The sequence below is a fragment of the Nerophis ophidion genome, linkage group LG15 (genome assembly GCF_033978795.1).
Source record: "Nerophis ophidion isolate RoL-2023_Sa linkage group LG15, RoL_Noph_v1.0, whole genome shotgun sequence".
Classification (NCBI taxonomy): Eukaryota; Metazoa; Chordata; class Actinopteri; order Syngnathiformes; family Syngnathidae; genus Nerophis; species Nerophis ophidion.
The window spans coordinates 40522102-40548798 of NC_084625.1; the positions used below are offsets into that span (position 1 = coordinate 40522102).

Below are 26697 nucleotides of genomic sequence, written 5' to 3' on the forward strand. Positions count from 1 at the left end.
AAAAACAACACGGCGCCACGCCGTCCCAATTAACATTTTATTCATGCACTTTCTCTTGCTACTTAAATTTTTGATTCATTCATTATTGTTATTTTATTTTAAAATGTATTATTAGCCTGTGGAAAAAGTTTATTTTGATATTTACCTCAGAAGGCTGCCAATAGAAAAAGGCATTCAATTTTTATTTAAATTGAATTGGATATGCCATTGATGTTTTTTTATTATTATTATTTGAAACTCCAGTCCATGTCACTATAAAGTTATATAAGCCTTGCTTGTTCAATATTCAATGCAAAACTTGTTTGGGTCCCTAGTAAAAGGTTCATTTGTTTAACCTTGGCCCGCGGCTTTTTTCAGTTTCAAATTTTGGCCCACTCTGTATTTGAGTTTGACACCCCTGGTGTACGCTCATATCCGATAAACGTCGTACGGACAAAACAATTCAGCTGTTTTAAAGTGTGCGCATGCATTAATCCAAGCACATTTCTTTTGTACATTCCACTTACACTAGGAAAAACAGCTGTTGCTTGAAATTGCACTTTAATTTGGGCCTGTTCAGATGCTTTGAACGGGAATTGAATACACCTGGCTGACATGCTGATAATTTAATGTGTTTTTGGCACCATTTTGCTGATGCTTTTATAGCCGTTCTAGTAATTGCAATTGTTTATCCTTCTTAGAAGCACTGTAAATTCCAGACTATAAGCCAGCACTTTTTTCCACAATTTAACACGATATGGCGAATTTTTTTTTTTTTCGCTGACTGCCATGATAAAAAGTTTAAAACAAAAACAAAAAACAAGCAAACGCACTGAGAATGTGTTTTATTGTTTGTGCAATGGCGCCATCTTCTGGACAAGTTTGCTCACTGCAGATAATGCAGTGTCCTTTCATCTGTTGGTAGATCTTTCAACAGGTGTGCAACAGAGTGCCGTTTGGTCTTCTAGCCATCCGTAGCGTTACTACTTGAATGGATTCTTCATTCATAACTCCAAGCAGTGTTTTATCGATTTGACAAAATAACTAAAACGGTTTATACTTACTAAACGGTCCCATGTGCGATGTCTGTAGGAGTGTTTTTATACATATGTGTACCTGCTATCGTCATGTAATGACGCGAGCGCTGTTCGCATTAGCTAATATGCTAGCACGTTTACGTGTGTCTGTGTTAGTATCATTAACTTTCAACGGAAATCCTTTTGAATTGTTTCAGTTTCACAAATTCCTCAGTAAATTCACCAAGACATCACAGTGGAGTTATTGAGTCAGTTTAACTGATTGGACAGCTCACTTCCGTAGCTAGCGGGTCCATGACGATGACTTCTGTTTTGTTTGATCAGCCGTTTTACTGCCTTATTGCACACACCGTTTGGAAGCAATTCAAGTTTGTAAATAAATATTTACAGAATATTTTTGTGTAAATCACTCATTTCGCAATGTACCATTTATATAAGCAGCTAATATTTAGAAAAAAGTTCCCCCACCCTAAATTTCCTACATTTCCACATTCAGTTCACTCTTGAAGCATCTCAACTTTGCCATGAAAAAAGGCGCATGCCAGATTTTTGTCCATATGCACGCTCAACACATTAAGCCTCTGGAAACATCAATTGAGATGAGGATAAAAGGGTCGACCATAATCAAAACCAAAATGCACATTGTTGTCTTGTGAGTGCAACCCCAGCAAAAGGCGACTGCGTGTATATCCGCCACATTTGGCATTTAACGATTTCATTTGGCCCGTGATCATTGAATTATGTAACTATTCAATAGAAAATACTTATATAATGTAGCGTATCAATTGATTTTATTTTATTTTTTTATGTTAACATCACACACATAGTTGTCAAGCCCATCTGACCCTCTAAACAGAACTTTTAACATCACAAATAATAAGAGGATGGTTATAATAACAGGAAAATAAAGATTAATCTACAGCAGGGGTCACCAATATTTTTGAAACCAAGAGCTACTTCTTGGTTACTGATTAATGCGAAGGGCTACCAGTTTGATACACACTTAAATAAATTCCCAGAAATAGCCAATTTGCTCAATTTACCTTTAGTAAAAATATATATATATATATATATGGGTATTTCTGTCTGTCATTCCGTCGTCCATTTTTTTCCTTTTACAGAAGGTTTTTTGTAGGGAATAAATGATGAAAAAATACTTCATTGAACGATTTAAAAGAGGAGAAAACAGGAAAAAAATTTAAAATAAATTTTGAAACATAGTTTATCTTCAATTTCGACTCTTTAAAATTCAAAATTGAACAGAAAAAAACCCCAGAAAAACTAGATAATTCGAATCTTTTTGAAAAAATAAAAAAAATAATTTATGGAACATCATTAGTAATTTTTCCTGATTAAGATTAATTTTAGAATTTTGATGACATGTTTTAAATAGGTTAAAATCCAATCTGCACTTTGTTAGAATATATAACACATTGGACCAAGCTATATGTCCGACAAAGACAAATCATTATTTTTTCTAGATTTTCCAGAACAAAAATTTTAAAAGAAATTCAAAAGACTTTGAAATAAGATTTAAATTTGATTCTACAGATTTTCTAGATTTGCCAGAATATTTTTTTTTTAATTTTAATCATAATAAGTTTGAAGAAATATTTCACAAATATTCGTCGTTGAAAAAACAGAAACTAAAATGAAGATTTAAATTAAAATGTATTTTTTATTCTTTACAATAAAAAAACATTGATTTAAATTGTCAGGAAAGAAGAGGAAGGAATTTAAAAGGTAAACAAAGGTATATGTGTTTAAAAATCCTAAAATAATTTTTGAGGTTGTATTTTTTTTCTCAAAAATTGTGTTTCTGAAAGTTATAAGAAGCAAAGTAAAAAAATAAATGAATTTATTTAAACTAGTGAAGACCAGGTCTTTAAAATATTTTCTTGGATTTTCCAATTCTATTTGAGTTTTGTCTCTCTTAGAATTAAAAACGTCGAGCAAAGCGAGACCAGTTTGCTAGTAAATAAATAAAATTGAAAAATAGAGGCAGCTCACTGGTAAGTGCTGCTATTTGAGCTATGTTTAGAACAGGCCAGCGGGCGACTCATCTGGTCCTTACGGGCGACCTGGGGCCCGCGGGCACCGCGTTGGTGACCCCTGATTTAGAGGATACACCCTGAACTAGGGCAGATGGGTCATCTTGCAGGTCCCTTCCCCGCTGCTTTCGTCTTCTAGTGACGATCACGGCAACAGCAATGGCTGCAAAATCTTCCTCAAAGCGGAGTCTCGCGGGATGAGATTTTATGAGAATTACAGCTCATGATGCAAAACTCCCTTTAATGAAAACACCTACAAGTCGTAAAAATTTAGACATATCGCTGCTATTGAAACTGGCATAACAGTATTCATTCCAGTGTCGTTGGGCTTATGAGACTTTTGGCTGCTGGAATGGGTTCCTCAAGGGGGATTCCGACAGTGTCTTTGACATTATTTTGACATTTTCATTGTATTTTCCCAGTGATAGAATTGCAAGTGTGTTGTTTCTGTTAAATTTGAATGCATGACTAATTGTTATCAGGGGGCTCCCTTTTCAGCTGGGGCCCCGAGGCAATTGCCTAATTTTCCTACCCGGTAAATGCATAACATGCCAGTATGAATAAAGTGGAGTGTGTGTGTGTGTGTGTGTGTGTCCTTAGCTTTGCTGCCGCCTTGTGACATGACTTTTTACTGAGATAATGAGGAATACAAACCTACACAGTACAAAAGTTTGACAGTGGATGATTATTATTATTATTACACTGTAACCACTAATTGGTCCTCGTCAGCAAAGAGAGACCATGATACAATATATACACATTATATAGCAGTGGTCCCCAACCTTTTTGTAGCTGCGGACCGGTCAACGCTTGATAATTCGGGTGGTTGGGGGGTGGGATGGGGTGGGATTCTTTTTATTTTATTTTATTTTATTCATATTTTTTTCTTTGTCATGAAAAAGTGATTTTTTTTGGGTTGGTGCACTAATTGTATGTGTATCTTGTGTTTTTTATGTTGATTTAATAAAAAACAAACAAATTAAAATTAGTAAAAAATTATTCTGCGGCCCGGTGGTTGGGGATCACTGGTATATAGGAAACTTTTATAGTACTGAAAACCTGGGCTTGAAAGGCTTGCAATGACATATTAAACTTCCATCCATCCATTTTCTACCGCTTAATCCCTTTTGGGGTCGCGGGGGGGCGCTGGCGCCTATTTCAGCTACAATCGGGCGGAAGGCGGGGTACACCCTGGACAAGTCGCCATCTCATCGCAGGGCCAACACAGATAGACAAACAACATTCACACTCACATTCACACACTAGGGCCAATTTAGTGTTGCCAATCAACCTATCCCCAGGTGCATGTCTTTGGAGGTGGGAGGAAGCCGGAGTACCCGGAGGGAACCCACGCATTCACGGGGAGAACATGCAAACTCCACACAGAAAGATCCCGAGCCTGGATTTGAACCCGGGACTGCAGGAACTTCGTATTGTGAGGCAGACGCACTAACCCCTCTGCCACCGTGAAGCCCATATTAAACATGAATACAATTTTAAATGAATGCTACTCAAACAGAGGATACTTTGATGGTAATAGTAAATATAATCGTTTATTTATCTTTGCTACTTAATAAGAGTAATTTCTCGTTTGGTAAATTTGACCAATAGAGGAATGATACTTGTGTCATTTGGAAACGCTAAGTGGGTGGTAATCAACGTTCCCTCTAATTTTTCATGGGTGTGAGCCAACGCAAAAACTCCTTGAGCATTCAGTGGAGCACATGTGAGCAACATCAGACACATTAAGGCCACACCTGTAGCACACCTGTCCCAAACCTGACTAAATAACAAGTACAAATTCTTATTATTCTAATCAAATGACAGCAGTGATCAGTTTCTAATGCAAGTGTTTTGGCCCACTTACAATGACAAGAACAACAAATATTGTTTTTCAATTATCTGTGGACTAGTATTGTGTGTCTGGGTGGGGGTCCTGCTTTGGAAATAATGTGTACCCCTTTCAGATATCGCATTTAGTTCCCATTAAAACATTCACATGTTGCACAATGAGATGTAAGCACCGGATCATGTGTACATTGCTGTAACTTTCCGTTTGTAAAATATATATATTTTTATTAGTACAAACCCCGTTTCCATATGGGAAATTGTGTTAGATGTAAATATAAACGGAATTCAATGATTTGAAAATCCTTTTCAACCCATATTCAGTTGAATGCTCTACAAAGACAAGATATTTGATGTTCAAACTCATAAATTGTATTTATTTTTTTCAAATAATAATTAACTTAGAATTTCATGGCTGCAACACGTGCCAAAGTAGTTGGGAAAGGGCATGTTCACCACTGTGTTACATCACATTTTCATTTAACAACACTCAATAAACGTTTGGGAACTGAGGAAACTATTTGTTGTAGTTTTGAAAGTGGAATTCTTTACCATTCTTGCTTGATGTACAGCTTAAGTTGTTCAACAGTCCGGGGTCTCCGCTGTCGTATTTTACGCTTCATTATGTGCCACACATTTTTGATGGGGGACAGGTCTGGACTGCAGGCGGGCCAGGAAAGTATCCGCACTCTTTTACTATGAAGCCATGCTGTTGTAACACGTGGCTTGGCATTGTTTTGCTGAAATAAGCAGGGGCGTCCATGATAACGTTGCTTGGATGACAACATATGTTGCTCCAAAACCTGTATGGACCATTCAGCAGTAATGGTGCCTTCACAGATGTGTAAGTTACCCATGCCTTGGGCACTAATACACCCCCATACCATCACATATGCTGGCCTTTTTTTTTTTTTTTTTTTTTTAAATTGATCTCAACTCTGTACACTGCTGCTGGAATTTTAATTTTCCTAAAGGAACTCTCCTGAAGGAATCAATAAAGTACTATCTATCTATCTATCTATCTATCTATCTATCTATCTATCTATCTATCTATCTATCTATCTATCTATCTATCTATCTATCTATCTATCTATCTATCTATCTATCTATCTTTCAACTTTGCGCCTATAACAATCCGGATGGTTATTTTCCTCTTTGTTCTGGAGGACACCACGTCCACAGTTTCCAAATATAATTTGAAATGTGGACTCGTCAGACCACAGAACAGTTTTCCACTTTGCATCAGTCCATCTTAGGTGAGCTGGGGCCCAGCGAAGCCGATGGCGTTTCTGGGTGTTGTTGATAATGTCACGACTATGAATCATGTTTTGTTTTCGTCATGTTTGGTCATGTTATGTTTTGTTTTTTGGACACTCAGTTCTGTTCTTGCAGTTCCTGGTTTGTTTTCGTCTTCATGCCAACTCATTGATTTTCACATTGCCCTCAAGTCACGCCCCTGTCCTCGTTCCTTGGTGTTGTTGATAAATGGCTTTCGCTTTGCATAGCAGAGTTTTAACTTGCACTTACAGATGTAGCGACCAACTGTAGTTACTGACAGTGGTTTTATGAAGTGTTCCTGAGCCCATGTGGTGATATCCTTTACACACTGATGTCGGTTTTTGATGCAGTACCGCCTGAGGGATCAAAGGTCTGTAATATCATCGCTTACGTGCAGTGATTTCTCCAGATTCTCTGAACTTTTTGATGATTTTTCAGACAGTAGATCAGGGGTAGGGAACCTATGGCTCGCGAGCCAGATGTGGCTGTTTTGATGACTGCATCTGGCTCTCAGGTAAATCTGAGCTGACATTGCTTGACACGATAAGTAATGAATAATTACACTTGTAATCACAGTGTTAAAAATAATGTTCAAAATATAAAACATTCTCATGCATTTTTAATCCATCCATCCGTTTTCTACCGCACCTGTTTAAGAAGTTACGTGAATGGTAAGAAGTTATTTATTTATTATTGGTTAGTGTGGGGCTTGCCCTCCTGGGGGTTCTTCAGCCTACCAAGCACCAACATGAGAGCCTGTTTCAGAGTTACAATATTGTTTTATTTTCCAATAATTTTCCAGCAATTGTCTTTTTCTCTTTCGTTCTCGTACTCGCTCGCGCTCTGGCTCCCGCTCCAACCCTGTCTCTCCTCCTGGCTGCTGTTTATAACAGAGCGACAGGTGATTAGATAACAAGGCCAACGTGGGCCATCTACGCACCTGTCGCTGATTTCGAGGCCGATCCTGGCAAAACCCCACTTCGCTGCAGGCCTGCAGGCCACGCCCCCTCCACAGTTAGCTTCAGAATAACAATGTTATTACAAAGAATAAGAGACCTATTATACTTTAGAAATGTTGGTCTTAATTAAAAATGCACACAATTAGTTGTGTTCAGTGTTAAAAAAAATATTATATGGCTCTTACTGGAAATACATTTTAAAATATTTGGCTTTTTGGCTCACTCAGCCAAAAAGGTTCCCGACCCCTGGCATGGATGTTAAAATCCCTAAATTCCTTGCAATAGCTCATTGAGAAATGTTGTTCTAAAACCGTTCGACATTTTACTCACAAATCGGTGACCTTTGCCCCATCCTTGTTTGTGAATGACCTAGCATTTCATGGAAGCTGCTTTTATACCCAATCATGGCACCCACCTGTTCCCAATTAGCCTGCACACCTGTGGGATGTTCCAAATAAGTGTTTGATGAGCATTCCTCAACTTTATCAGTATTTATTGCCACCTTTCCCAACTTCTTTGTCACATGTTGCTGGCATCAAATTCTAAAGTTAATGATTATTTGCAACAAAAAAAATGTTTATCAGTTTGAACATCAAATATGTTGTCTTTGTAGCATATTCAACTGAATATGGGTTGAAAATGATTTGATAATCATTGTATTCCGTTTATATTTACATCTAACACAATTTCCCAACTCATATGGAAACGGGGTTTGTATTTCTTTAATATAATAACAGCATTTCATGATTAATATTTATAAATTAAGATTCTTAGTAAATGACAGTAGAATGAGAACATATTTGATCGGTAACTCTTAGTCTAACAACCTGGAATTACATGTAATATGCGGTGTCGGAAATGTCCGACTTTTTGTGTGGCTGTAAACGCATCACTGGCTCAGTGCCATTTGTGCATGTGTTGGCACAAGTGAGAAAGAGCGAGCAAAGTTGGTTTTGGTCTGGTTTGTATGGCAGACAATGACCAGCTTTGCTAGATAGAAATTGTTTAGCAATGTTTTTGGTCATGTGTTTATAAAGAGTTTTGCTCAATAAAGTGATCGATGGAATTCATGTCCTCCTCAAAGCGTCTCGACAGACGTTACAATAATTGAACAGTGATAACCAAAACTGTTGTCTCTGCTGTGGCCTCTTGTCGTCAGTTACTTTGAAAATTGCTTTTTTTTTTTGATTTTGTGCGCGGCGTAGATTTGCCGTGGGCAGAGGACTCGTGAGCAGTGCGCAATTGCACAGGCGCGCACCTTAGAGAGAACGTTGGTGGTAATCTTTTATAAATTTTTTGTTCAACAATCTCCATTGTCATATTTTACACTTTATAATGCGCCACGCATTTTCAATGGGAGACAGGTCTGGACTACAGGCAGGCCAGTCTAGTACCCGGCCCTCTTTTAAAAAGTTAAAGTACCAATGATTGTCATGCACATACTAGATGTGGCAAAATTATTTTCTGCATTTGACCCATCACCCTTGATCACCCCCTGGGAGGTTTACTACAAAGCCACGCTGTTGTAACACGTGCAGAATGTGGCTTGGCAATATCTTGCTGAAATAAGCAGGGGCGTCCATGAAAAAGATGTTGCATGGATGGCAACATATGTTGCTCCAAAACCTGTATGTACCTTTCAGCATTAATGGTGCCTTCACAGATGTGTAAGTTACCCATGCCTTAGGCACTAATACACTCCCATACCATCACAGATGCTGGCTTTTGAACTTTGCACCTATAACAGTCCGGATGGTTCTTTTCCTCTTTAGTCCGTAGGACACGACGTCCAAAGTTTCCAAAATTAATTTGAAATGTGGGCTCGTCAGACCACAGAACACGTTTCCACTTTGCATCAGTCCATCCTGGATGAGCACGGGCCCAGCGAAGCCGACGACGTTTCTGGGTGTTGTTGATAATGTCACGCCTATGAATCATGTTTTGTTTTTGTCATGTTTGGTCATGTTATGTTTTGTTTTTTGGACACTCAGTTCTGTTCTTGCACTTCCTGGTTTGTTTTCGTCTCCATGCCAACTCATTGATTTTCACCTTGTCCTCAAGTCACGCCCCTGTCCTCAGCCCTCACACCTGTTAGTAATGATCACAGTTATTATTTAAACCAGAATTACCAGGTAGTCGGCCTGGCAACTTCACTTTTCCCACATTTCCTGTACCTACACATCACGTATTATCTGCTTCATGCCTTGCTGTTAGTTTTTGTCCACGCCAAGTAAGTTTTGTATTTATGCCTCAGTGCAAGCTTTGTTTTTATTGGATTTTGTGCGCGGCGTAGATTTTGCCGTGAGAGGACTCATGAGCAGTGCGCAATTGCACAGGCGCGCACCTTAGAGTGAACGTTGGTGGTAATCTTTTATTCATTTTTTGTAAATAATCAACAAGTAAATCATAAAAAAAAACATAAAGCTGGATGGGTTGTTGTTTTTTTTAAATATATAATAATAAAAACAGAAAGGCCAAAGTGGGTTGTCTTTGTTTTTACTTAATTAAAATGTTTTTTAATAAAATACATTATCAAATTAATGATGCAAACAGAAAGGCTCAAAGGGTTGTCCTTTTTAATTAAAAACATTTTATAATAAAAAATTATAGCACATCTAAATAAAATACAGATACATATACACATTTTGATTACTTTTCAATTTGTATTTATTTTTAAATATTGAAATGACTGATAAAACATTAATAAAAACATAGGCTTAGTATTAGTTTACAAGTTTGTGGCTTTAGTCCATTCAATTCAATTCTTGTCATGTTTTTATTTTATTGTAGTGTCCAGCCATCCGTCCATTTCCTACCGCTTGTCTCTTTTGGGGTCGCAGGGGGTGCTGACGCCTATCTCAGCTACAATCGGGCGGAAGGCGGGCGTACACCCTGGACAAGTCGCCACCTCATCAACATTTACACTCACATTCACACACTCGGGCCAATTTAGTGTTGCCAATCAAGCATGTTGTTGTAGTGTATCAGTTGTTATTGAATACATTAATTATTTATATTCTTATATTTTACCAATCTTTTTCTTTGTCATTGTCTTGTTTTTCAAAAATTGCTTTGGTGGAACTTTTTGCAGTTTCATGGTCACATGGCCAAGATCTTCAGCTCTCACTGGATCGGTTCGCGGCCGAGTGTGAAGCGAGTGGGATGAGAATCAGCATCTCCAAGTCCGAGGGCATGGTTCTCGGCCGGAAAAGGGTTGAGTGCCATCTCTGGGTTGGGGAGGAGATCTTGCCCCAAATGGAGGAGTTCAAGTACCTCTGAGTCTTGTTCACGAGTGAGAGAAGAGTGGATCGTGAGATCGACAGGCGGATCGGCGCGGCATATTCAGTAATCCAGACGCTATATCGATCCGTTGTGGTGAAGAAGGAGCTGAGCCGGAAGGCAAAGCTCTCAATTTACCGATCGATCTACGCTCCCATTCTCACCTATGGTCATGAGCTTTGGGTTATGACCGAAAGGACAAGATCACGGGTACAACCGGCCGAAATGAGCTTCCCCTGCTGTAATGATATCAAGTGCAGGCACGTATCTAGTCGATACTACTATGATTACGTCTATGTTTTGGCATCACAAAATCTTCTTTCGTGTTTTAAAAATGTACATTACCGTATTTCCTTGAATTGCCGCAGGGCATATAGTATGCGCCAGCCTTGAATTAAACTCGCTTCGCAAAATAATTAGCGCATGCTTAGTATTACCGCCGGGTCAAACTCGTGACGTCACGAGTGACACTTCCCCTGTCATCATTTTCAAAATGGAGGAGGTTGATTTCAATACCGGTAATTTGAAATCGCATATAGGAAAGAAGATTAAGAGCTATTCAGTAGGATTTAAGCTCCAAGCTTACATCACACTCAAATTTTTACTTCATGCCTTTGGTAAGTGCCAGAGTGAGAAGAGGTTTTAACCTTCCTCTTGTGTTAGCTTTCTGTTACCATCTCTTATGTTAACGTCGATTTTGACCCATGTCTTAAATCAGCTGTAAAATACACTAAAAACGATTATCTATCATCCAATTTATTTCTCATCTCTTGGTTACCTTGTTAGGCTTCCTTATCCATGAAAACATTAGTTTTAATATTTTTGGTGTGGGCCATTGGGCCTTTTTTTGTCAGTACACCCCTCGATTTCAATTTAAAAAATGGTAAAATGAACCCCAAGAGAATAGTATAAATGAATTAAAAGGTGGTTTTATACGGAATTGACCTCTCATGTCTGAACGTGCCTGTCTTTGTTTGTTTTTGTACTGGATGACAAGGTAAAATGAGAAAGCTCACATGATTGGGAGAAGAGCTGGCTGTCTATATGTTCAGTGTTGGCTATAATTGCTTGATAATCATATTTTTAGAACTGAGTCGAAACCGAGCCTAACAACACCAAGGTGATGATTTCAACCATAGCATTTTAGAATTTAGAGAAAAACAAACAAAAAAGAATGCTGTTTTGTTGAAATAGAGGTTCCTGACAAAGTCAAAAAGCCTTGATGACAAAAAATAAATATATGTGGTTCTTTTATGCAATTAAAAACTAAAACGGGTCGGTGCCGACCCTAACACAAGACGCAGGTTAAAATAATTAGCGCATGCTTACTTTTACCACATACCTTTGGTAAGCACAGGAGTGAGAAGAGGTTTTAAATGAATTAGCGCCCCGGTGGCAATTCAAGGAAATACGGTATGTTTATAAACTCAGAAAATATGTCTCTGGACACATGAGGACTTTGATTATAACCAATGTATGACTACGTGATATCGGATTGATACCCAAATTTGTGGTATTATCCAAAAACTAATGTAAAGTATCAAACAACAGAATGATAAGTGATTATTACATTTTCAGTAATGCGGACCCTGTATCGATCCGTTGTGGTGAAGAAGGAGCTGAGCCGGAAGGCAAAGCTCTCAATTTACCGGTCTGTCTGCGTTCCCATCCTCACCTATGGTCATGAGCTTTGGGTTATGACCGAAAGGACAAGATCACTGGTGACCGATATGGGTTTCCTCCGCTGGGTGGCGGGGTTCCTCTCCCTTAGAGATAGGGTGTGAAGCTCTGCCATCCGGGAGGAACTCAAAGTAAAGCCGCTGCTCCTCCACATCGAGAGGAGCCAGATGAGGTGTTTTGGGCATCTGGTCAGGATGCTTAGGGAGGCGTTTCGGGCACGCCCGACCGGTAGGAGGCCACGGGGAAGACCCAGGACACGTTGGGAAGACTATGTCTCCCGGCTGGCCCTGGAACGCCTCTGGATCCCCTAGGACAGGGGTCGGCAACCTTTACCACTCAAAGAGCCATTTTGACCCGTTTCACAAAATAAAGAAAACAATGGGAGCCACAAAACTCTTTAGAAATTTAAAATGAAACAACATTGCATACAGAGTTTTTTTTTTACTTTGTGCTATGTATAAACCAGGGGTCTTAGAAACGCGGCTTGCACCTTTAATATAAAAATGTAATGATTAGTGTGGCCCGCACGTTTTTTATGAACGCCGCTTGACAGCATCATATTTGCCAACCATCCCGAATATTCCACGAGACTACCGAATGTCAGATCAACCATTCTCGCGAAATATGCAGAATTTCCCTCGATTAACAATAATAAGGGTAACCTATGAGGGTGCCGCGGTTGGCGCCCTCTACCACACGTCCACTTAGATTGCCAGCCCAGTCACATGTTGCACGAGGCTTCTGCAGACACACGTGAACGATTGCAACGCATACTTGTTCAACAGCCATACAGGTTGCACTGAGAGTTGTGATATAAACAACTTTAACACTCTTACTAATATGCGCCACACTGTGAACCCATACTAAACAAGAATAACAAACACATTTTTGGAGAACATTGACACTGTAACACAACATAAACACAAAATGACAAATACCCAGAATCCCATGCATCCCACTCTGCCGGGCTATATTATACACCCCGCTAGCACCAAATCCCCCCACCCCCTCCGTGCATCGATTGAGGTGGGCGGGGTTGGAGGGGTCGGGGTTTAATAATAATAATAATAATAATGATAATGGATTAGATTTATATCGCGCTTTTCTATTGTTAGATACTCAAAGCCCTCACAGAGAAGTTGGAACCCATCATTCATTCACACCTGGTGGTGGTAAGCTACATCTCTAGCCACAGCTGCCCTGGGGTAGACTGACGGAAGCGTGGCTGCCAGTCTGCGCCTACGTCCCCTCCGACCACCACCAATCATTCATTCATCATTCATTCACCAGTGTGAGCGGCACCGGGGGCAAGGGTGAAGTGTCCTGCCCAAGGACACAACAGCAGCGATTTGGATGTCAATAGGTGGGAAGCGAACCTGCAACCCTCAGGTTTCTGGCACGGCCGCTCTACCCACTACACCATGCCGCCCCAATATAACCCGGAAGTGTTGAGATGCATGGAATTCTGGGTATTTGTTCTTCTGTGTTTATGTCGTGTTACAGTGCCGATTTTCTCCCGAAATGTGTTTGTCATTCTTGTTTGGTGTGGGTTCACGGTGTGGTGTATATTAGTAAGAGTGTTAAAGTTGTTTATATTACAACCCTCAGTGTAACCTGTATGGCTGTTGACTAAATATGCGTTGCAGTCGCTCTCGTGTGTCAAAGGAGGCCAAACACAAAATGACCAGTCGTCACGCAGATGGCGTGATGTAAAATCGGGCGCGAGGACATGTTGTAGAGGAGGTTCGTGATAGAGTAGGTTACTCTGGATATGAAATGCTGGTCTGATATCTTCTTAGGACAAGGACTCCGGTCAGAGGGTAAGCCACAGAGAGGCTTTCAGGCACTCTTTAATGGTGAAGTTGAACAAGTGGGATTTATGTTTGGGTAGGTATGTGCGTGTGTGTGTGTGGTCTATAGGGAACACATACAAAGAATGATTAGGATACATTGATGCAATATAATATGCAATAATATAACAGGATATGACAATGTCTTATAAAACAAATATACAAATAAATGCACATGGACTATTAAAGCAGTCCAATAGAGATGAATGGGGAATAAGCACTATTGATTAAGACAGTGCTTGAAACGTGGTCTGTGTCGCCATCTAGTGGTAGGATAGGGTAACTACTGTGTAACAAGAAATATTAACAGGGCGAAAATTGAGCTGGCGAATTATATCGTCAAACAGAAACATTGTTGCAAACAAACACTCGGTTAAGGCTACCTCTAACACATTACAGTCATCTTAGCATTAATAACCGTGCTATATTCGACGTATACTTACATTTTGGTCAGGAACGCACACAATGCTGTTTACACAATCACCCAAGAGCCCATACTACACGAAAACGCTACAAACAGGATATGACGTCTCAGAATAGATCGCCAAATTAAGAGCACAGGAAATCTAACATCTCAAAACTGCGTCAGAATAAGATAAGACTAAAACACTTTCTGACAAGGTTAATGACATTGCCATCACTGCACAACCTCAGTATTGTAGTACAGGTGAAAATTGGAGAATGTTATCCCTGGGTGATTTCTGAGAGAGGGACTAAAATCCGGAAACCTCACGGAATAGTTGTTGGACCACTGCCCTTTGAGGAGCTGGACGAGGTGGCTGGGGAGAGGGAAGTCTGGGCTTGCCTGCTTAGGCTGCTGTCCCCGCAACCCGACCTCGGATAAGCGGAAGATGGATGGATGGTCACATAGCATGTGTGTATCGACACAAGCATTGCCCAGTTACCATAGCAACACAATCGCAACCCCGGTGCGCCCTCTTCGGCGGGCCCGACGCTTTTAAAAGGTTAAAGAGATAAGTTAATTTATGTTAACAACCCGAGGGGTTTTCTTGGAGTGCAGTGCTTAATGACTGGAGCATCATTACTGGCACAGAGAGCTTGGCCACCACCCTCTACTCTCCCGCACAAACATCCACTGGGTCCAGGGTTTATCCAGGACAGAACTGGCGAGCTAAGTCTATTTGCAAATCCCGCTTTTGTCTGCAGTCATTATCGAGAGACGACGTAAAAAATGACTGCTGCCACCTAAGTTGTCAGACACGTCCTTAGGGAACATCCTCGCCTTATAAAGCTGATCTGACCTGATAAATACGTAGGTAGCTTGTCAATTGTCCAATCTATGTTACAGTGTTCCAATTTACTGCTGGAAAACTGCATGAAGGTCATCTTGACATCTGTATACTTAATGTTGTTACGCCTTCGCAAGCGAGTGTGTGGGTAGAAAGCGGCAATGTTCTGATCTGAAGCTTCATGTGGATTTTGTTTACAAAGGCAGAGCAGAGTCAAGTAAGACTGAACATGTTCACAGGAATCTAGAAATTATGAAACATAATGCAACTTCTAAAGTCAAACTACTCTTTCTTCTAATACAGGGGTTAGGGAATCTATGGCTCGCGAGCCAGATGCGGCTCTTTTGATGACTGCAACTGGCTCTCGGATAAATCTGAGCAAACATTGCTTAACACGATAAGTAATGAATAATTCGACTTGTAATCACAGTGTTAAAGAAAACGTTCAAAATATAAAACATGCTCATGCATTTGAATCCATCCATCCTTTTTTCTACCGCACTTCTTCAAGAAGTTGCATTAAGGATAAGAAGTTATTTATTTATTATTGGTTAGTGTGGGGCTTGCCCTCCTGGGGGTTCTTCAGACCCCCAAGCACCGACATGAGAGCCTGTTTCAGGGTTACAATATTGTTTTATTTTTCAATATGTGGCGGCATAGCTCGGTTGGTAGAATGGCCGTGCCAGCAACTTGAGGGTTGCAGGTTCGATTCCTGCTTCCGCCATCCTAGTTACTACCGTTGTGTCCTTGGGCAAGACACTTTACCTACCTGCTCCCAGTGCCACCCACACTGGTTTAAATGTAACTCAGATATTGGTTTTCACTATGTAAAGCACTTTGAGTCACTAGAGAAAAGCGCTATATAAATATAATTCACTTCACTTCACTTCACAATAAGTCTCTGTTGCTTTACAGCAATTGAGTTTTTGTCTTTCGTTCTCGCTCGCACTCTGGCTCCAGCCCCAACCCCGTCTCTCCTCCTGGCTGCTACTTATAAACAGAGCGACAGGTGATGAGATAACCAGGCCCAGCTGGGCCATTTACGCACCTGTCGCTGATTTTGAGGCCGATCCTGGCAACACCTCGCTTCGCTGCAGGCCCGCAGGCCACACCCCCTCCATAGTTAGCTTCATAATAACAATGTTATTACGAAGAATACGAGACCTATTATACTCTAGAAATGTTGGTCTTACTTAAAAATGCACGTGTTTTGTTGTGTTCAGTGTTAAAAAAATATTGTATGGCTCTTACAGAAATACATTTTAAAATATTTCGCTTCTTGGCTCTCTCAGCCAAAAAGGTTCCCGACCCCTGTTCTAAGATATAGTCGAATAACCAACACTTTAAATCAGGGATAGGGAACCTGTGGCTCTTTTGATGACTGCATCTGGCTCTCTGATAAATCTGAGCTGACGTTGCTTAACACGATAAGTAATGAATAATTCCACTTGTAATCACAGTTAAAAATAATGTTCGAAATATAAAACATTTTCATGCATTTTTAATCCATCCATCTCTTTTCTACCGCACCTGTTCAAGAAGTTGCGTTAATGGTAAGAAGTTATTTATTTATTATTGGTTAGTGTGGGGCTTGCCCTCCTGGGGGTTCTTCAGACCACCAAGCACCAACATGAGAGCCTGTTTCAGGGTTACAATATTGTTTTATTTTTCAATAAGTCTCTGTTGCTTTACAGCATTTGTGTTTTTGTCTTTCGTTCTCGCTCGCACTCTGGCTCCAGCCCCAACCCCGTCTCTCCTCCTGGCTGCTACTTATAAACAGAGCGACAGGTGATGAGATAACCAGGCCCAGCTGGGCCTTTTACGCACCTGTCGCTGATTTTGAGGCCGATCCTGGCAACACCCCGCTTCGCTGCAGGCCCGCAGACCACACCCCCTCCATAGTTAGCTTCACAATAACAATGTTATTACGAAGAATACGAGACCTATTATACTCTAGAAATGTTGGTCTTACTTAAAAATGCACGCGTTTTGTTGTGTTCAGTGTTAAAAAAATATTATATGGCTCTTACAGAAATACATTTTTAAATATTTCGCTTCTTGGCTCTCTCAGCCAAAAAGGTTCCCGACCCCTGGTCTAATATATAGTCGAATAACCAACACTTTAAAGCAGGGGTAGGGAACCTATGCCTCTAGAGCCAGATGTGGCTCTTTTGATGACTGCATCTGGCTCTCTGATAAATCTGAGCTGACGTTGCTTAACACGATAAGTAATGAATAATTCCACTTGTAATCACAGTGTTAAAAATAATGTTCAAAATATTAAACATTCTCATGCATTTTTAATCCATCCATCCTTTTTTCTACCGCACCTGTTCAAGAAGTTGCGTTAATGGTAAGAAGTTATTTATTTATTATTGGTCAGTGTGGGGCTTGCCCTCCTGGGGGTTCTTCAGACCCCCAAGCACCGACATGAGAGCCTGTTTCAGGGTTACAATATTGTTTTATTTTTCAATAAGTCTCTCAGTTGCTTTCCAGCAATAGTTTTTCCAGCCCCAACCCAGTCTCTCCTCCTGGCTGCTGCTTATCACAGAGCCACAGGTGATTAGATAACAAGGCCCAGGTGGGCCGTCTACGCACCTGTCGCTGCAGACCCGCAGGCCACGTCCCCTCCACAGTTAGCTTCAGAATAACAATGTTATTACAAAGAATAAGAGACCTATTATACTCTAGAAATGTTGGTCTTACTTAAAAATGCACGTGTTTAGTTGTGTTCAGTGTTAAAAAAAATATGATATGGCTCTTACGGAAATATATTTCAAAATATTTGGCTTTTTGGCTCTCTCAGCCAAAAGGGTTCCCGACCCCTGCTTTAAATTGTTTTAAATAATTCTCCTATAAAGCTGTGTGCTTAAAACATATGTTTAGAAGTGGTTGTCATGTGACATTTTGTCCCTAAGCTACAGTTGTGATCAAAAGTATTTAACCCCCACACAATTTTGGTATTTTAGCAAGTTGGACATTTATTCCGTATTTTGTTTATAGTCATGTCAAATAAAGATGTGTCAAATAGACAAATGCAACTTAAATTGTAACACTGTATTTTACAAAATACCAAAAAAGGAAATTTTTCTTAATATCTCAGTGACAAAATGATTCAACCCCCTAGTTACATGCATCTTTAGTACTTAGTAGAACACCCTTTGGCAGTAATGACATCCTTCAAAGGTGATACATAACCGGACACAAGCTTCTTGCAACCATCTACAGGTATTTTAGCCCATTCCTCTTGGGCAAAGGCCTCCAGTTCATTCATATTCTTGGGCTTGCGTGCTGCAACGGGCTTCTTCAAGTCCCACCACAGCTTTTCTATAGGATTTAGGTCTGGCGACTGTGTAGGCCACTCCAGAGTCTTCCAGCCCTTCTTCTGCAACCACTCTGATGTTGATTTGGAGGTATGCTTGGGATGGTTGTCCTGTTGGAAGGTCCAACGTCTCCCAAGCCTCAGCTTCGTCACTGACCTCATGACATTTGCAGCTAATATATCCTGCTAGGAAATAGAATTCATAATGCCTTGAACACGCTGGAGATTCCCGGTACCTGAGGCAGAGTAACAGCCCCAGAGCATGAATGACCCCCCCACCATGTTTAACAGTAGGAAAGGTGTTCTTCACTTTGTAAGCTTCATTTTTTCTCCTCCAGACATAACGTTGATTCATAGGCCCAAAGAGTTCCACTTTTGTCTCATCACTCCATAGAACAGTTTCCCAAAACCTTTGGGGTTTGTCCAGATGATTTTTGGCATACTGGAATCTATTTTTCTTGTGCCTGTTAGTCAGAAGTGGGGTGCGCCTGGGAGTTCTGGCATGGAGGCCTTCATCTCGTAGTGTGCGCCTTATTGTCTGGGACGAAACCTGCGTTCCCCCCTCTGCAATGTCCTGTTGTAGTTCCTCAGCTGTTACCGGAGGGTTTTTCACCACTATACGCTTTAAATACCGGACAGCAGTTGCACACAGCATCCTCTTTCTACCACGCCCAGGTAGTGTTTCCACTGTGCCTTTAACTTTAAACTTGCGAATTATGCTCCCAACTGTGTCTCTTGGAATGTGTAACGTCTTTGCTATTTTCTTATATGAATATCCTTTCTTATGAAGAGAAATGACCTCCTCTCTTGACTTCTTTGACCACTTCCTGGACTTCACCATGTTGCAAATACACCATTGACCATCTACAAGAAGCTGACCGTCACAGTCTTTTGGTTCTAATCACATCTACAAGTGTTTTCAACACCTGATTGAAAAGACCTTATTCAAATTCTGTTCTTAAGAGTTATGATCTTCAAGGGGTTGAATAATTTTGTCAATGAGATATTAAGATAAATGACACTGTTTGATATGTTACAAAATACAATGTTGTAATTCAAGTTGCATTTGTCTATTTAATGCATCTTTATTTGTTATAACTATAAACAAAATACGGAATAAATGTCCAACTTGCTAAAACACCAAAATTGTGTGGGGGTTGAATAATTTTGATCACAACTGTAGCTTATTTTTATGGTTACATGTGGCACCTGGCGGCGGGACCCCAAGATGCAGAGATTGCAGACGATGTGCAGGGGAAAAAATTATACAAAACCCAAAACCAGTGACGTTTGCATGTTGTGTGAACCGTAAATGAAAAACAGAATACAATGATTTGCAAATTCTTTTCAACTTATATCCAATTGAATGCACTGCAAAAACAAGATATTTGAACGGCGTGGCGCATTGGAATAGTGGCCGTGCGCAACCCGAGGGTCCCTGGTTCAATCCCCACCTAATACCAACCTCGTCACGTCCGTTGTGTCCTGAGCAAGACACTTCACCTTTGCTCCTGATGGGTGATGGTTAGCGCCTTGCATGGCAGCTCCCTCCATCAGTGTGTGAATGGGTAAATCTGGAAATAGTGTCAAAGAGCTTTGAGTACCTTGAAGGTAGAAAAGCGCTATACAAATACAACCCATTTATCATTTATTATTTATATTCAATGTTCAAACTGAGAAAACTAATTAATTTTTGCAAATAATCATTAACTTAGAATTTAATGGCAGCAACAGTTTGCAAAAAAAGTTGACACAGGGGCATTTTTACCACTGTGTTACATGGCCTTTCCTTTTAACAACACTCAGTAAACATTTAGGAATTGAGGAGACCAATTTTTGAAGCTTTTCAGGTGAAATTATTTCCTATTCTTGCTTGATGTACAGCTTAAGTGGTTCAACCATCTCCATTGTCATATTTTATGCTTTATAATGAGCCTCGCATTTTCAACGGGAGACAGGTCTGGACTACAGGCAGGCCAGTCTAGTACCCGCAATCTTTTAAAAAGTAAAACAAGTTAAAGTACCAATGATTGTCACACACATACTAGATGTGGCGAAATTATTCTCTACATTTGACCCATCACCCTTGATCACCCCCTGGGAGGTTTACTACAAAGCCACGCTGTTGTAACACGTGCAGAATGTGGCTTGGCATTGTCTTGCTGAAATAAGCAGGGGCATCCATGAAAAAGATGTTGCATGGATGGCAACATATGTTGCTCCAAAACCTGTATATACCTTTCAGCATTAATGGTGCCTTCACAGATGTGTAAATTACCCATGCCTTGGGCACTAATACACCCCCATACCATCTCAGATGCTGGCTTTTGAACTTTGCACCTATAACAGTGCGGATGGTTCTTTTCCTCTTTGGTCCGTAGGACACGACATCCAAAGTTTCCAAAAATAATTTGAAATGTGGGCTCGTCAGACCACAGAACACTTTTCCACTTTGCATCAGTCCATCCTGGATGAGCTCGGGCCCAGCGAAGCCGACGGCGTTTCTGGGTGTTGTTGATAATGTCACGCCTATGAATCATGTTTTGTTTTTGTCATGTTTGGTCATGTTATGTTTTGTTTTTTGGACACTAGGTTCTGTTTTTGCACTTCCTGGTTTGTTTTCGTCTCCATGCCAAGGTATTGATTTTCACCTTGCCCTCAAGTCACGCCCCTGTCATCAGCCCTCACACCTGTTAGTAATGATCACAGTTATTATTTCAACCAGAATTACCAGGTAGTCGGCCTGGAAACTTCACTTTTCCCACATTTCCTGTACCTACACATCCCGTATTATCTGCTTCATGCCTTGCTGTTCGTTTTTGTCCACAACAAGTAAGTTTTGTATTCATGCCTCAGTGCAAGTTTTGTTTTCTCATGCCACAGTGCAAGTGTTTTCATGTTTGTTGTTTGCTGCATTTATGCTAGTCTTTTGTTTTTTCATTAGCCAAGTTTGTTTTCCGCCCTCGTGCGCGCTTTTGTTTGCCTTTTTCCTTTGTAGTTTGTTTGTGTTAGTATAATAAAATGTACTCAGGGTCACGCCTGGCTGGTTTCAAATTCCCTCTGCGTTGAAGAAACAATCCAAATCCATGTCCATGTGTGACAGATAAATGGCTTTGAGTTTGCATAATAAAGTTTTAACTTGCACTCACAGATGTAATGACAAACTTTAGTTACTAACATTGGTTTTTTAAAGTGTTCCTGAGCCCATGTGGTGATATCCTTTACACACGGATGTCGCTTTTTGATGCAGTACCACCTGAGGGATCTAAGGTCCGTGATATCATTGCTTACGTGCAGTGATTTCTCCAGATTCTCTGAACCTTTTGATGATATTATGGACCGTAGATGGTGAAATCTCTGAATTCCTTGCAACGGATTTTGTTGAGAAATGTTGTTCTTCAACTCTTCGACAATTTGGTCACGCATTTGTTCACAAAGTAGTGACCCTTGCTTTATTATTCTTTGTGAATGACTGAGCACTTCATGGAAGCTGCTTTTATACATAATCATGACAACCACCTGTTCCCCTATAGGATTTTCCGAATAAGTGTTTGATGAGCATTCCTCAACTTTATCAGTCTTTTTTGCCAATTGAAACATATTGCAGGCATCACATTCCAAATGAGCTAATATTTGCAAAAAATAACAATGTTTCCCAGTTCGAACAATAAGTATCTTGTCTATGCAGTCTATTCAATTGAATATAGGTTGAAAGAATTTGTAAATCATTGTATTCTGCTTTTATTTGTGATTTACACAACGTGCCAATTTTACTGGATTTAGGAATTGTATTTTAATGGTGGAATACACAGGTAGCGTGGTGAGTCAAAACAAGAACTAATACCTCAAAACGGTCAAGCAGAATGTGATACTTCCTTCCAAAATTGTTTTTTTTCAACCATTTAAGCTCATTTAAATCCATACTATACACATTTGTCTCGGATTTACTTTCTGTTTTGGCGCAGATTTGATAAAGTATAGGTCGGGTTAACGCGACCTGAGCAGATACATATCTAATTTATATCTAAATATGAAAGAGGCCTGGATTGTAATCTGGTTTGTACTGATCACACTGCCTTAAAATTCACATGTATGGGAAAAAAAGTTGGTAATTGCACTGTTCACATTGACATTGAAGAATCAGGTACATGCAGATAACTCACTGTGAGTAGTGGGGGCCATGTTTTGCGAGAGTAAGCGCATGTAAAAGGTCACATAATAAATGAGGGCGCTGAATTTTTAATTTCCCTTGATACTCCCATTGCCAGTGTGGCACGCATCGTTAGGGATTGAATCCTGGCCAGATATGTGTCAGAAAGACAGGCAAATTCATAATTTATTTTGGTTAAATTTGATATTTTGCACTGGGAAAATAAATTACTGAACCATTTATTTCCTACGAATCACAAAAAACAGACAGCATTTATACTTAAATTCACACATTAGGGCCAGTTTAGTGTTGACAATCAATCTATATATATATATATATATATATATATATATATATATATATATATATATATATATATATATATATATATATATATATATATATATACATATACAGTATATATACACATGTATCTTTGGATACATATATATATATATATATATATATATATACACAGTGGGGCAAAAAAGTATTTAGTCAGCCACCGATTGTGCAAGTTCTCCCACTTAAAATGATGACAGAGGTCTGTACACTTCAACTATGAGAGACAGCATGTGAAAAAAAAATCCAGGAATTCACATTGTAGGAATTTTAAATAATTTATTTGTAATTTATGGTGGAAAATAAGTATTTGGTCAACCATTCAAAGCTCTCACTGATGGAAGGAGGTTTTGGCTCAAAATCTCACGATACATGGCCCCATTCATTCTTTCCTTAACACGGATGAATCGTCCTGTCCCCTTGGCTGAAAAACAGCCCCAAAGCACGATGTTTCCACACCCATGCTTCACAGTAGGTATGGTGTTCTTGGGATGCAACTCAGTATTCTTCTTCCTCCAAACACGACGAGTTGAGTTTATACCAAAATGGATACATGGATGATACAGCAGAGGATTGGGAGAATTTCATGTGGTCAGATGAAACCAAAATAGAACTGATATATATATATATATATATATATATATATATATATATATATATATATATATATATATATATATATATATATACATATATATATATATATATATATATATATATATATATATATATATATATATATATATATATATATATATATATCAATCAATGAATCAATGTTTACTTATATAGCCCTAAATCACTAGTGTCTCAAAGGGCTGCACAAACTACAACACAAACCACTACGACATCCTTGGTAGGCCCACATAAGGGCAAGGAAAACTCACACCCAGTGGGACGTCGGTGACAATGATGACTATGACAACCTTGGCGAGGACCACATATGTTTGCAACCCCCCATATCCATCCTTTTTTCTACCAATTTGTCCTGTTCAGGGTCGCGGGTATATAAATATATATATATATGTGTGTGTGTATACACATATACAGTGTGTGCATGTATATATACATACATATACTCTAAATATACACACACACATATACATATATATATATATATATATATATATATATATATATATATATATATATATATATATATATATATATATATATATATATATTTATTTATTTGTATGTATACATATATGTATCTATGCATATATTATGCGTGGCGCAGTGGGAGAGTGGCCGTGCGCAACCCGAGGGTCACTGGTTCAAATCCCACCTAGAACCAACCTCGTCACGTCCGTTGTGTCCTGAGCAAGACACTTCACCCTTGCTCCTGATGGGTGCTGGTTAGCACCTTGCATGGCAGCTCCCTCCATCAGTGTGTGAATGTGTGTGTGAATGGGTAAATGTGGAAGTAGTGTCAAAGCGCTTTGAGTACCTTGAAGGTAGAAAAGCACTATAAAAGTACAACCCATTTATCATTTATATATATATATATATATATGTATGTATGTATGTATGTATGTATGTATATATGTATGTATATATATAAATATGTGTATATATATATATATAAATATGTGTGTTTTTATATGTATATATATATATATATATATATATATATATATATATATATATATATATATACACACATTTATAGATGGGCTGTCAAGTGATACATTTTTAAATCAGATTAATCACACTCCAAGCTATTATTACAGGTTGTTATTATTTTATTATTTGCTTGCATACATAACATTTGCTGAAAAAAAATCTCCAATATTTGGATGCAGATGGAATTTTGTAGTCAGAATGTCATACAAGAACATGTTTAAAATGTTTTTATGAACTGCAAGTCATTGAGTTGCTCAAAACTTGGTAAAAATAAGTATAGTAAAAATAATGTTCATATTTTATAAGTCTTTGCAGTTTGCAACAATCTTGCAAACAAGGTAGAGTTACTAATCGATATTGTAGTAAATGCATCCTTAAACAACTTAACAAAAGGCACCATTTATTCGTCTTTAGTTTAAACAGTTGTTGAAACAAACTAGTTTGTTTACACCAGGTCGTTGAGATTACTTACAGTTGGCCAAAGTTCCCCAGGAAGCAAAACAAATTCACATTCAGTCCCTCGTTGCAAGTTAATGCTTTTGTTAGTGTAATACAGTTGGTTTGTCCTTCATGTAATCGTGCCTTTCCAAAGTCGTGCACCATGAATAGGCCATGGTCTTCTGAACGACATCTCCTTGCAGGACTTGCTCATCACAGATATTAGATGTCCTGCATGTGGTTGCTGTCTGTTTATCAAAGGCATTGTTTAACTTCACTCTAGTAGTTTTATTGACAACATTGAATCAGTAAACTTTGCCAGCGTAACGTTCTCCTCTGCTTCTTGTCCATGTCGCTAGCATTCATGCTTGGATGTAGTTATCAGAGCAGCTGCACCAGCTGACCGACAGCAGCTATCTGCTCGCTGAGGACGGTGACTGCTGCTTGCTTTCACTTCAGCGTCTCCAAGACACAAACATGTCCCCAATAGCCCTGGGAAAAGTCAATAGATTTGTCACTAGTAGCTGTTTACAAAAGAAGTCGCCAAAAGGATTGGCGACACTCGTGTACGTGTTTCGCTTTAGGATGGTGTTTTCAACTCGTTTTCCCGAGGTGCGAAGCGACTTAGTCGGACATGGCGTGAAGGTAATGACATCTTTTGATTTGAACACTCAAAAGTACTACAAAAACAAAGAGTATAAACCAAAACTCGCACAAAGGCAGAACTGTGGACATAAAACAAAACTTGCAAACTGTGGCATGAATAAAGAAAACTTACTTGGAATGAGAAAAGAGAATGAAAAAGAGCAGCATGGATCATCAGCATGAATAACAGGGGCGTATAGAGGGGGATGTCGCCAGGCTGACTGCCTGGCAACTGCAAGCTTCTACATGCCCCTAAAGCTGACCAACACGCCGGATTGTAGTCAGCTGGAGGCGTGTCTTAATGAAATTAAACAATGGATGTCCGCTAACTTTTTGCAACTCAACGCCAATAAAACGGAAATGCTGATTATCGGTCCTGCTAGACACCGAACTCTATTTAATAATACAACTCTAACATTTGACAACCAAACAATTAAACAAGGCGACACGGTAAAGAATCTGGGTATTATCTTCGACCCAACTCTCTCCTTTGAGGCACACATTAAAAGCGTTACTAAAACGGCCTTCTTTCATCTCCGTAATATCGCTAAAATTCGCTCCATTCTGTCCACTAAAGACGCTGAGATCATTATCCATGCGTTTGTTACGTCTCGCCTCGACTATTGTAACGTATTATTTTCGGGTCTCCTCATGTCTAGCATTAAAAGATTACAGTTGGTACAAAATGCGGCTGCTAGACTTTTGACAAGAACAAGAAAGTTTGATCACATTACGCCTGTACTGGCTCACCTGCACTGGCTTCCTGTGCACTTAAGATGTGACTTTAAGGTTTTACTACTTACGTATAAAATACTACACGGTCTAGCTCCATCCTATCTTGCCGATTGTATTGTACCATATGTCCCGGCAAGAAATCTGCGTTCAAAGGACTCCGGCTTGTTAGTGATTCCCAAAGCCCAAAAAAAGTCTGCGGGCTATAGAGCGTTTTCCGTTCGGGCTCCA

General features: G+C 39.5%; 1 protein-coding gene across 1 annotated transcript in view; it reads left to right on the plus strand.

The window, feature by feature from the left end:
• The window catches only part of LOC133569664 (collagen alpha-1(XXI) chain-like), a 222237-nt gene that overhangs the window by 89221 nt on the left and 106319 nt on the right, over positions 1-26697 (plus strand). The gene's annotated exons all lie outside the window — the stretch shown is intronic.